General features: G+C 40.9%; 2 pseudogenes; one reads left to right on the top strand and one right to left on the bottom strand.

Annotated features, from left to right (window-relative positions):
* LOC117504414 overlaps positions 1-3,953 on the top strand; it is a 60,271-nt pseudogene extending 56,318 nt beyond the window's left edge.
* A 5,274-nt stretch (positions 3,954-9,227) lies between these two features.
* On the bottom strand, positions 9,228-13,711 carry LOC117504403 (annotated as a pseudogene).
* Between the last annotated feature and the right edge of the window lie 256 nt (positions 13,712-13,967).

Below are 13,967 nucleotides of genomic sequence, written 5' to 3'. Positions count from 1 at the left end.
TTGGTTAGACTCTTTCTCTCCGATTGTTCTGTCGAGTTATTTCATTAGTTACTTCATCAAACCATCAACATGTTTATTAGACCCATTCCTACCAGGCTGCTCAAGGAAGCCCTACCATTGTTTAATGCTTTCGATCTTGGATATGATCATCTATTTGTTAGTTGGCTATGTACCACAGGCTTTTAAGGTGGCAGTAATTAAACCATACTTAAAAAGCCATCACTGACCCAGCTATCTTAGCTAATTAGGCCAATCTCCAACCTTCCTTTTCTCTCAAAAATTCTTGAAAGGGTAGTTGTAAACAGCTAACTGATCATCTGCAGAGGAATGGTCTATTTGAAGAGTTTCAGTCAGGTTTTAGAATTCATCATAGTACAGAAACAGCATTAGTGAAGGTTACAAATGATCTTCTTATGGCCTCGGACAGTGGACTCATCTCTGTGCTTGTTCTGTTAGACCTCAGTGCTGCTTTTGATACTGTTGACCATAAAATTTTATTACAGAGATTAGAGCATGCCATAGGTATTAAAGGCACTGCGCTGCGGTGGTTTGAATCATATTTGTCTAATAGATTACAATGTGTTCATGTAAATGGGGAATCTTCTTCACAGACTAAAGTTAATTATGGAGTTCCACAAGGTTCTGTGCTAGGACCAATTTTATTCACTTTATATATGCTTCCTTAGGCAGTATTATTAGACGGTATTGCTTAAATTTTCATTGTTAAGCAGATGATACCCAGCTTTATCTATCCATGAAGCCAGAGGACACACACCAATTAGCTAAACTGCAGGATTGTCTTACAGACATAAAGACATGGATGACCTCTAATTTCCTGCTTTTAAACTCAGATAAAACTGAAGTTATTGTACTTGGCCCCACAAATCTTAGAAACATGGTGTCTAACCAGATCCTTACTCTGGATGGCATTACCCTGACCTCTAGTAATACTGTGAGAAATCTTGGAGTCATTTTTGATCAGGATATGTCATTCAAAGCGCATATTAAACAAATATGTAGGACTGCTTTTTTGCATTTACGCAATATCTCTAAAATCAGAAAGGTCTTGTCTCAGAGTGATGCTGAAAAACTAATTCATGCATTTATTTCCTCTAGGCTGGACTATTGTAATTCATTATTATCAGGTTGTCCTAAAAGTTCCCTAAAAAGCCTTCAGTTAATTCAAAATGCTGCAGCTAGAGTACTGACGGGGACTAGAAGGAGAGAGCATATCTCACCCATATTGGCCTCTCTTCATTGGCTTCCTGTTAATTCTAGAATAGAATTTAAAATTCTTCTTCTTACTTATAAGGTTTTGAATAATCAGGTCCCATCTTATCTTAGGGACCTCGTAGTACCATATCACCCCAATAGAGCGCTTCGCTCTCAGACTGCAGGCTTACTTGTAGTTCCTAGGGTTTGTAAGAGTAGAATGGGAGGCAGAGCCTTCAGCTTTCAGGCTCCTCTCCTGTGGAACCAGCTCCCAATTCAGATCAGGGAGACAGACACCCTCTCTACTTTTAAGATTAGGCTTAAAACTTTCCTTTTTGCTAAAGCTTATAGTTAGGGCTGGATCAGGTGACCCTGAACCATCCCTTAGTTATGCTGCTATAGACGTAGACTGCTGGGGGGTTCCCATGATGCACTGTTCTTTCTCTTTTTGCTCTGTATGCACCACTCTGCATTTAATCATTAGTGATCGATCTCTGCTCCCCTCCACAGCATGTCTTTTTCCTGGTTCTCTCCCTCAGCCCCAACCAGTCCCAGCAGAAGACTGCCCCTCCCTGAGCCTGGTTCTGCTGGAGGTTTCTTCCTGTTAAAAGGGAGTTTTTCCTTCCCACTGTAGCCAAGTGCTTGCTCACAGGGGGTCGTTTTGACCGTTGGGGTTTTACATAATTATTGTATGGCCTTGCCTTACAATATAAAGCGCCTTGGGGCAACTGTTTGTTGTGATTTGGCGCTATATAAAAAATTGATTGATTGATTGATTGATCTTTTAACTTTGACCCCTGTGTGAGTCTTCAATTGACCCTTAATTGACTGCTGAAAATCTGAAAGGGTAATGTCTAAGGTGTATTTGTGCCAAATTTGGTGCTTGCTAGTTGTGTACTCAAACTTTACTACTCTTATACGTCCGCCAAAGACGTAATAACATCATCTGTGTTTACTTATTTGTCTGTCTGTTAGCAGGATTACATCAGAACTACTGCACAGATTTTGACGAAATTTTCACGACAGATATTAGGCCATGATCCGGATCCAGATCCAGATTTCACCTAATATAGGCTTTGAAGGATTACATAAAAGAAACTTCACAGATTCTCACCAAAGTTGCACCACAGATAAATATTAGTGTATGTAAGACTCCACTGAATTTTAGAGGTGATCCGGATCCGGATTGGCGAATGTCAGAAATCTCGGTTTGCTCTTATTCCAAGTGTACTTTTATAAACTAAAGAGTTGGCCAATTTATTCCCAAGAAGTATTGAAGTAGTATGCTTACAAGTATACAGAAGTGTACTTTGGAAGTAATCTTGATATTACTAAAGTTTATGTAATAAAATAAACTCTAAGTTTACTTATTTAGGTTTTGGTGAAATTGCATAAAAACGTCTCCAGAAAGCAAAAAGCTAGTAGGTTGTCTGAAGGGTGCGATTTCAGAAAGACGAAATAAATCTTATTTTGTATGCACCCGACTTCTCAACTGCCCCTGTGATTTACTTGGCAGCTGACAGTAGAGGTGGGCGGATCGATCCTAATATCGATAATATCGATACCAACACTGGTATTGATATTGAAAGATCCTCGTGTAAAACGATCGATACTCAAGAGAAGTGCACTGAAGGGAAGAAATTCCTTATTTTTTGTATTATTTTATTGTATTGTTCGACTTGAAAAACAGAATAAGTTTACAGTATTTGTTGTGGTGTGTTAATTTTGTTGTATTGTAGTTTGTCAGCCCTCTACCTCAGGAGAGTTTGTTTTAAGTTGTGTTGAGTGATATTTTTTTAAAGAAAAATGTTGATTGTGATCAAGTATTTTGTTGTCACGTACAATGTTTGGTGAAAATCTATCCTAGGTCTTTTGGATCCTTTGGATCTATGAAGCTTAAATATGAAAAAGTATCGGTATCAATATCGGCGATACTGGGCCTGTATTTACTTGGTATCAGATCAAGACCAAAATTCCCGTTATCGCCCACCTCTAGCTGACAGCAGCTTTGGTGTATCTGTATGCTGTGCATCTTTTTTAAAAAGTTCCCCAGATGAAGGTTATGATATGTAGCTGTTAAGCCCGGTTTAATAAAGCCATTTTAATTTTTGGAAAACTATGTTCCTTGGTGTGTTTTTTTTTTGGTGTCGACTTATTATTCACAGGGCAAAGTATACAGCAGTCATCTTTCTCTCTCTATATGCACGTTATTTAATCTGGAAGTCCAGTTGAGGCGATGGGTTAACAATACTGGCATCACTTTCTTTTTTCTTCTAGTTTGTTTGAGAGGCATCAAGATCCTTGGCAAGTGTTTTCTTGCTGATCCAGTGAAGAAGAACTTCCATACAGCCAGTGAAGACTGCAACGCCAAAGGAGGCAGTCTGAGTACCCCGGCAACAGGAGACGAAAACGACCAGCTCTACAGCTACGTACGCATGAGCATCGGCCCCGAAGAGCCTATCTGGCTCGGCATCAACGACATCGTAACTGAAGGCCAGTGGCTGGACCAGTCAGGATCCAACGTGCGCTTCAAGAATGGGAGACCGAGATTACCCTGCAGCCAGACGGAGGGCGCGGTCAGAACTGCGCCATGCTCTCCACCACAGCTAACGGGAAGTGGTTTGATGAGAGCTGCCGTGTTGAAAAGGCCTCCGTGTGCGAATTCAGTATCGTCTGAGTGCATGTTCTGCTTTTCCATCTCTGACATAAACAGCGCACTGTGCACGTCAATGCTCACAACAGCTGCTTGCAGGGAAATGTATAACATTTGAATGCTCTCAGGTACATATGCAATGCATTTCAAAGTCATGCTACATTTTTCTCTTAGCAGTTAGCTCACTTTTTGTAGACCAAGCTGTTCAGAATATGATGCTGTATAAGCTAAACCTTAGGGAACATGAGAAATGACACACAGGTGGAGCGATAAACGCAGAATTCTCTCCACCAATGTGCAAGTGAGGTTGGATGTTACGTGTTCATCGACTGCTTGTCTGAAAGTCCCAACACCTCAATAAGTAGTGGACATTCAGTGACATTTTGGGACGAGATGGTACTTGTCAGTAATGTGCACTGCTCAGCTAACAGCTAATTAGCAAAGGTAGCTTTTTCATTAGCACTTCAGCTTTTCAGCTAACTTTGAAAGCCATTAGCAAAGTAGTTAGCTTATCCTAAATGTAGTTCTGCTAACTTTGTCAACTTTTTTTTTTTTTTGTTTAATAGTCAAAAACACTTGCACATCTTAATATGTTTGCTCCAATTGTTGCTTATACACTGCTCCAACAAGGGAAAATGACACAGGTTGTGAAGGGTGCAACAGAGGTCAAGACCGAGTAAATAAATGACTTCAGGGTCCCAGCATCCTGAGTGATTCTGATGGCATTCTGACATGGACTTGCACGAAGAGTTGATGTTACCTCAGTTATTGGGAAATTAAGGACCTTATGGAAAGGGAATATCGATTGCACGTAACCTGGCTGTGATCAGTCCTGGGATTTTAAAGAAGGGAATAAAAATCGATATTTGAATGCTTTCAGTGACCACATACATACTGGTTTGTGTTTCTTTTCCTCGTGTATGACAAGCATTTACACCATTTTTGTTATTTACAACCAGCAAATCCAACTGGCACCACTCCAAGCATGCAGGGAATGATGGGACCCTGAAAGGACTCTATGGAATCATCGTTTGTGTCTAGCACACTTAATGTTTAAGGGTGTTTCAACTATAAACACTTCAGTATTTAGAAGTACTATGTGTCAGTTTGTCATTTCCATTCAATGGAAGATAAGGGCCTAATCTGAGGATCTTTGACATTCCTGGTGGCAGGAAGCTACAGGTGTTATTAGTCTGTTACTTCATTTTGTTTGGATCTTGTTCATCACTAAAAATGAAGTTTGGGAACAGGGATTCCAAAGCCTTTTTCCCATCTCCGGACGCTGTCCTCTTACTCTCAAAGCTCTTAACAGTGGCCAGTTTTCAAAAATAATCAATACATCCAGCGCCTCCTTAAGGTCAACAGGTAGCACACCATGGTTGTCTTGAGGAAAAACAAATGAGTTTCTGATCCGGTCAAGTTGCTCAGACTTCTCTGTTACATCAGAGAAATATAATTTTAAAGCAGAAATCATGGGCATCATGTGTCCATTAGAAAAAAAGTGGCCATAGGAGACTGACAAAAAGCAGTATATTTCATTTCACTGCTTGAACAGCATATTCAGTACTTTGCTTTTTTTTTTATTACTTATTCAGAAATATCAGTTAACACTCTCATGTACCCCTTGCAGCACCACCAAGTACCCCTAGAGGTACACATACCCTATTTGAGAAACACGGTTGGCTGAAATTCATTCTTAAATTTTTAAGCTTTTTCATTAATGGAAGAAGCTTGAAGCACACCAGGCTCAGTGGTGTGACCATCTGTTTTGGCCATACAAAAAAAAAAAAAAAAATTATCTGAATAAGCAGTGATAGAAATCTTGTAGCTAAGCAAACCTACAGTATATCGATGTCACACTGAGTTAGGACTGAAAGATTGAAACTAAAATACTCTTGGTACAAAATCAAGAACACAACCTCGTAATTGTGGTCTTTATTGTCCAACACCTACACAGGTACTATTAGTGATATGTTGCTCTGCAACATGATTAGGTACGCAATAGGAACAATAACTCATGTTTATTCATTTGAAAAACTTTACAAATAAATAGTTTGCATGTGGACATACTGAAAGTTGGATCCATGTAATTCATACATTATTTTGGATATCTGTGTTAAAATTTGATTCCAAGCTTTGACCTGTACAAAACAAGGGTAAAGCTGGTTGTTACTGTGTTTTCTCAAAGTTGCCCATCCAGAAATGTTAAACTTTACATGACTATCATGTCAACTCTGTGCACATGTACGTTTCAAATACAACAAGAAGGCCAGCATAGTCTAGTTTATATGTAGCATAATGCAAGTTCAGTCAAACTACAAAGACAGTGGCATCTCATTAACTTAATTTCACACCAACATACAGAGGTTATATTGAGCAAAATGGTTTTTAATCAAACTGTTTAGTGTTAAATGTGGTTGGGGTTTCATGTTAAACCTTCTAAAAACTCCCCAGTTGATTACATGCACTAAGGTTTGTGGCCCACTTCCAATTTCAAAAAATACTGCCTGGTTGTTTCCAGTCTAGCTCTTGTCAATGGTGTTGTGCTATTTCAGCGTGACCATACGCAAACAGGATCTTTTAAAACAGAACATTTTAAAATGAGAGTACAGGTACTCCACTTTGTTCTGCTTCATCTAAATTTACCTGTACTAAGATTTTTTTGTTTTTTGCTTATCGAACATGGTGAAACAAACAGTCTGTTAGCAGTAACATATACGCAGCTTCTATAGCAGGTAAAATGACTCCGTTTAATGACAGCAATTTGTGTGCAGTAGCTTCTTTGTCTGGTCATATAACTATAACTATAATTTTCCTATCCCCACTCAAACAGGCTCTTCAAGCTTCAGCGAGGAGTTGGCAGCGCGGATTACACAGCAGATCTGGTTTTTAGTTATTTCGTATATAACTGGATGAAGTACATAAACAGACCGACAACCGAAAGCTAGCATTTGACCAGATTTGACATTAATGGCAAAAAATATAATTTAAACCCACTATTTAATTTGTTGGCTGGGGTTTTGGTTGTTTTGCAAATCTGATACTGGTTAGGTCTGATTTTGGGAACTTTCAGGCAGTGGGTGTAGAATGTTTTTGTTGGATCGGAAACAGTGGAGTACTAAGTAGGATGCAGGAAATGATAGTGAAAGTAGCCCCGTTCTATGACTGTATGTGTGCTATTAGCAAAATGTAGTCAGATCCATCTTCAATTATGATATACACTACGAACTATGACTTGCTGTTTAAAATCCAAAACTTTGTGAGAGATTGTGCATGAGAAGCAGGGTTTCATTTACACTCAACAAAAATATAAACGCAGCACTTTTGGTTTTGCTCCCGTTTTGTATGAGATGAACTCAAAGATCTAAACTTTTTCCACATACACAATATCACCATTTCCCTCAAATATTGTTCACAAACCAGTCTAAATCTGTGATAGTGAGCACTTCTCCTTTGCTGAGATAATCCATCCCACCTCACAGGTGTGCCATAGCAAGATGCTGATTAGACACCATGATTAGTGCACAGGTGTGCCTTAGACTGCCCACAATAAAAGGCCACTCTGAAAGGTGCAGTTTTATCACACAGCACAATGCCACAGATGTCGCAAGATTTGAGGGAGCGTGCAATTGGCATGCTGACAGCAGGAATGTCAACCAGAGCTGTTGCTCGTGTATTGAATGTTCATTTCTCTACCATAAGCCGTCTCCAAAGGCGTTTCAGAGAATTTGGCAGTACATCCAACCAGGCTCACAACCGCAGACCACGTGTAACCACACCAGCCCAGGACCTCCACATCCAGCATGTTCACCTCCAAGATCGTCTGAGACCAGCCACTCGGACAGCTGCTGAAAAAATCGGTTTGCATAACCAAAGAATATCTGCTCATCTGCATGCTCGTCATCCTCATCGGGGTCTCAACCTGACTCCAGTTGTCGTCGTAACCGACTTGAGTGGGCAAATGCTCACATTCGCTGGTGTTTGGCATGTTGGAGAGGTGTTCTCTTCACGGATGAATCCCAGTTCACACTGTCCAGGGCAGATGGCAGACAGCGTGGGTGGCGTCGTGTGGGTGAGCGGTTTTCTGATGTCAGTGTTGTGGATCGAGTGGCCCATGGTGGCGGTGGGGTTATGGTATGGGCAGGCGTCTGTTATGGACGAAGAACACCGGTGTATTTTATTGATGGCATTTTGAATGCACAGAGATACCATGAAGATCCTGAGGCCCATTGTTGTGCCATACTGTACATCCAAGAACATCACCTCATGTTGCAGCAGGATAATGCACGGCCCCATGTTGCAAGGATCTGTACACAATTCTTGGAAGCTGAAAATATCCCAGTTCTTGCATGGCCGGCATACTCACCGGACATGTCACCCATTGAGCATGTTTGGGATGCTCTGGACCGGCGTATACGACAGCGTGTACCAGTTCCTGCCAATATCCAGCAACTTCGCACAGCCATTGAAGAGGAGTGGACCAACATTCCACAGGTGGTCACACCAGATACTGACTGGTATCCCCCCCAATAAAACAAAACTGCACCTTTCAGAGTGGCCTTTTATTGTGGACAGTCTAAGGCACACCTGTGCACTAATCATGGCGTCTAATCAGCATCTTGATATGGCACACCTGTGAGGTGGGATGGATTATCTCAGCAAAGGAGAAGTGCTCACTATCACAGATTTAGACTGGTTTGTGAACAATATTTGAGGGAAATGGTGATATTGTGTATGTGGAAAAGTTTTAGATCTTTGAGTTCATCATACAAAATGGGAGCAAAACCAAAAGTGTTGCGTTTATATTTTTGTTGAGTGTAGTTACGTAAAGATGATCTAAAAGATCTTTTCAGCATTGATGTAGCAGCCAACAACAATGTTCTACATAAAGATTTAGTGGTGCAATAGCCTCCTGCACAGAGAATGGAGCATCACACCCTCCGTGTGTGTGTGTGGCTATCTGAGCTTTTCTGTCCCTTGTTAACATAACCGCGATGGCCATGCACAAGTTTAGTGCATGAAATTCCCACATTTGGACATTTAGTGCATACACGTCCTGCCCTGTGAATCCATTGGCCCCTCTACATTTATAAAGGGACAACAGTACTCACGACATAGCTATTACATTCAAAATAGATGCCAGCAACAACTTTCTAGAAATTTATTCAAAAACCACAGAAGCAAAAAATGTGACTGGACTAGAGTAAACACGTGTGACTTTTCTCACATGAAGAGCCACTGAAATCTTAACAGGCTCCACCTGGTCTTCCTTACTGTAGAAGTACGAGTAACCTAGCAGTGAAGACTAGTTTAGATCCAGAACCAGCAAAGCACGTACAACATCTGGAGGCAGAAACATCACTGATCGCACCTTTTACCAACAGGCATTTATTGACATACCTAAATTCCTTTTAGTAGACATGTCTCTTAATGTAGTGACTTGATTGCAAATGAATGTCTTTATAGTAAAGCGAGTTATCAGTTTTTTATGGTTCCAAACATGGGGATCCAAAAAGGATCAGAACTATGAAACTTACACTGCAGGCCAGAACAACAGCAATATAAAATCCTAAACTGTATCAGTGGGAGTACTGACCCATCATGAATGTTTAGTTGTTGCTATAATGCTAATTTGAGAGGAACATTTCTGCATAACGAGCAAAATTAATATAAATAGGAAAGCAGAATGCTCTGCACAGATTGCCGTTGCAAACCAGGGCTATTATCATCAGGTCATCAGAGTGCAAGTGCAATGATGCTGTAATGACAGCCTGAGGTTAAAAGCACAGCAATTAATGCTCACAGTCTGCACAGGGAGACGTCTCCTACAAAAAGAATCAAATTACTGTAAGCATCTAAACAGCACATATTTTTCCTCCTGTACAGATGTCTAAAGAAAGTTTATGCGTATAATAGTAAATTGTAAAATGTTCATGATGTAAACCAATATCAAATCAATTTACAGTGTATTAAAAAAATAAACAGTCCTATAAGGGAAGCTGAAGTGCTGCTTTCTTCGCAAATGTGCCTTCACCCGAGATGAAATGAGGTAATCACATTGGGCATCTTTTGAACAGGGTTATTTCCTGTATCTGGCTTTGGTACAAACACGGCGTGAAACAAAAATTGCCTTTTGCAAAGCGGAACAGAAAACAATCACAGAGATGCCAGGGAATGATATCGCAAAATTCAAGGAGGTCAAGTTCAATCTTTTCATCAGTTCCCTCCCTCTGGCTCCTTCCGGTCCCAGCAAGGTGTTTGGACTAAGATCTGCGGTGTTCTCCTTCTCACCCTGGTACAGCTCATTCTCTATCATGGATTTAGTGTGACTTGCTGGCCTGCTAGGAACTGGCGGACCATTCTGAAATGACTGGTAAACGTTGACTTTCTGGTTGTCAGGTTTGGCATCCTTAGAGATTGGAGGTCTTTGCGTGTCCGGTGGTCCAGTGAAAGAAGGGTATGGGTCATGATCTCCGTAGATGCCTATTTCTACCCCCTTTCTCAAGAGGTGTGTGTAGACCAGCGTGTCCTCAATGGAAGCGTACACATGGGACTCGTCGTATTCTGGTGTGGGAAAGCCACTGTGCCCCGGCAGGAAGCTGGTGCCATTCGGATTATAGATGGACACCTGGTGACTCAGCTGCTGCTTATTTTTCTGCTTGGCAAGAGAGGTGACAGAATGAGAGCTTACTACTGTAGCTGACAGAAACCATAACACTTCCATAATAAACCAACACTTACAAATAGGAAACACCAAAAAAAAAAAAAAAAAAAAAAAAAATGCAGCAATTCAACAATGGGTAGATGCAACAAAAATATCTTGCAAATTGACAAAACACTTGCAAATACATGTAACCTCCAACACAGGCAACAATTCAATATGATAATGTTTCTGCTGCAAATTCATACAACACATGCAAAAACACAGACATGCTGTAAGGATGCATAACACAACGGAGATATAACTAAACTACGATGGCATCTCTTGGCCACCACAGCTTACAGTTATGTGGAAAAAAAATTCACATTGCAGCAGAAAAACTTCAGTAAGTGGTATTAAATTATAGGAACCCCTGAACACTATTTGTAAGATCAGCAGAGAGACTCACCTAAACACCACACAAACCACTGCCAGCACCACGGCAAAAATGACCACCATAACAGCCACGACACTCAGGATGACAGTCAGCAGCAATTCTACAGACAGAAAAACAGACCATTTTAAAATGCAACTTTTCTCTCCTATTCTGAATTCACTCAACAGTTCCTGGGAAGTGAGATTGTTATTTCTGTACATCAAAAAAGGTTGTTTTTACCACTTGACTCACAGTCCAGAACAACAGTTACTTTTACATGCAGTGTTACTCCAGTGTGTCACATAACCGTGTCAACAAGAAAGTGACATTTTGTTTGGAATGAAAGGCATCAAACTGGTGATGCACACCCTGCATACCACCATATAAATGTACAAGTAAATATACATATGCCAAGTAACATTTCCACTAAGTTTGAGCCATCTAGGCTGCTTGCTTTTCTGAACTCGACCTTTGACCAAACTAAGTAAATAACTAAGTTGGAAGGAAATCCACAAAGTTTGAAGGAAGTCTGTCCTGCCTTTGCGATTTATCTTGTCTACAGACAAAAACACAAACACACATGCCACGTCATTGACATGCACTGAAAAGAAAATGAAAGGAGTACACTAAATCTTTTGTAATCCATTTTAAATAAATTTCTACTCATATGATTATTTGCTTGGATTGTCTTGAGCATTTTTAGTCATACATGGTCTCAGTCCACCCAGCTATATATGGGTGCTGCCTTGGCTGAGGATAGTAACCTGTGTCAAACTGGTGTCACGTCCAGGGGGAGATGTAGACTCTTGTCCACTTGATACTACGGGAACTGGAGAAATGTACAGGCACCAATGGGCCTTAGGGCCCATTCTGACTCTCCCCCCCCCCCCCCCAAAACCCCCAACAAGACAACATACCATATATTCTTGACTATAGGTATGTCACACCAGAATATTCATTGCATCTGTCCAAAAATGTCATGAAGAGGAAAAGCACAGATAAGTTGCATGTATTTCTGTAAAGTGGTACGACTGCTTTATGCAACAAGAAGGAAAAAATAAAGTCATTTATTCTTAAGGCCTTTGGAAAATTTATATATAAGCAGGGGTGCACATAACTGGTACACATCGTGCTCATGTGTGCTAAAAATCACTGATGCACAGTAGACAACACAGAGGGAAACACTGTTCCTACAATCTGTCATTGCTTTCCTCCTATGAAGTGCTTCCCTTGTGTCTTCTGCTGCGCATCATGTTTTTTTTTAGCACGTACGAGCACACTGAGTACCAGTTATGTGTATGCCCATTTATAAGGGGGAAGACAACATTAGTAAGCAGTATAAAAGGCAAATTAATATTGTACAAAGCACAAAGAAGTCGAGAGTAAATTGCTTCTTGTCGCCACTGAACACATAGAAACGTCAAGTAGCTAAATGTGCACGTGCGACTCACTACATGTAAAAACAATTTAATTGAAAATACAATTTTAAAATCGTTGTAGGTAACCTTTTTCATACAGCATCCATCTTAAGGGTGCATTATTGCCACTTTTTGCTCGTTCAGATCTGTATGCAGGAGCAGCTTGTCATGTATGCAGAAGCTGCCCTCTTGTGGCTGTAAATAATAATGCAGGATATTTATGACAAGTTGCTTAGAAACAGATAAGCAACTAAGACTTGACCTGACTTTAATTCCTTTTCCACTGCATACCACTAGGTGACACTGCCACCATAATAAAAAAAGTAAGACCTGAGACACTGTGGTTTGTCCCTACATCTCAAACCTGACCTCTAGTAAGTTTATTCTAAAGTCAAATTGAGGTTCAAATCTGTCAGATTAATGACCGTAGGTTGGGGCAGGTTCTATAAAGAGTACTATGAAATTCTAAAACATTGCTGAGGATCATTGTTTTCTTACTCTGGCTCCTCTGCAGAGTGATTTTGTAATGACACTGAACTCTCCTGTTTCAGGCATGCAGTTGGACATGTTGAGGTAGAATCTCTCGGAGACTGTGATCTCGCTGTCGGCCTCCTCGTCCTCCCTGCGGCTGTAGTCTCTTCTAGGGAGCCGAATCTCTGCACTTGGATGTAAGTGTGCCGATCGCCGCACTTGGGCTGTTTCAGGTTGGCAAACATCAAATGTGCCTCCATTTTGGGGGGAACAGAGACGATCCAGGAGACTGTGGCATAAGACTTCATTCCTACTGGCCAACCAGGAGTGCCCAAAAGAACAGGGGTGTTTCTTCAGAGATACAGTGAAAATGTATCTTTCTGAATAAGCATTAGGAAGACAAGATAACAACAAACATTAGTGAAGCCCATTAGGGATTTTTTTTTTTTTTTTGCCTCTAGTATCGCTCCAGCTTAAGACGCTCATTACCTGATATCTCTCCTTTAAAACTGGCAGCTAGCAGTGGCTGGGATGACATCCGCAGTGCTTTACCCTCTGTGCTGGAAATGGTGACAGAAGTATTGGTGTGGAGTTCTAATTTCTCTATGGCTCCCTGAGGGCAGAAGTGTCCAACAGAAGAGCCGTCGTCCTCGGCCACTTTGATAATGATGCTGTCATTACACAGCTGCCCAGGCAGAGACTGGCGGATGGGGACAGTGGTGGAGCGCAGTTCCATGCTACCGTACAGAGGGGTGGGTTCCAGGTCACATGCTCAGTGGAGCAGGAAAACAGTGAGGCAGCGTTGGCATGGCGAGTGAAAAAGGACCCTTTGGGCAGTCTTCAAGATGACTGCATGCTAGATAAAAGTGAGTGAAGAGAAGATGAAAAGTCAGCAAAAATCAAAGAAGAGAATCTGTTAAAGTCACACTTTAGGCAAAACAACATAAAGTAATGCCATGTTGAGTGAGGCATTGAAGGTGTTGACTGTGTAAATGTCTGGTGTAAGAAATCGTTCAGTCACACTGACAACAACGGTCAACAATTTAAATTTTTTTCTTGCATGGACTTTGAGAACTGATTTAGGGTAATTTTGGGATGCTGAATCTGAGCTCAGATTTCCTCTATCAAATCACGTTT

Source organism: Thalassophryne amazonica, chromosome 2, assembly GCF_902500255.1.
Source record: "Thalassophryne amazonica chromosome 2, fThaAma1.1, whole genome shotgun sequence".
NCBI lineage: Eukaryota > Metazoa > Chordata > Actinopteri > Batrachoidiformes > Batrachoididae > Thalassophryne > Thalassophryne amazonica.
Note: the sequence above shows the minus strand (reverse complement) of the source record. Positions and strands in the feature narration are given on the sequence as shown.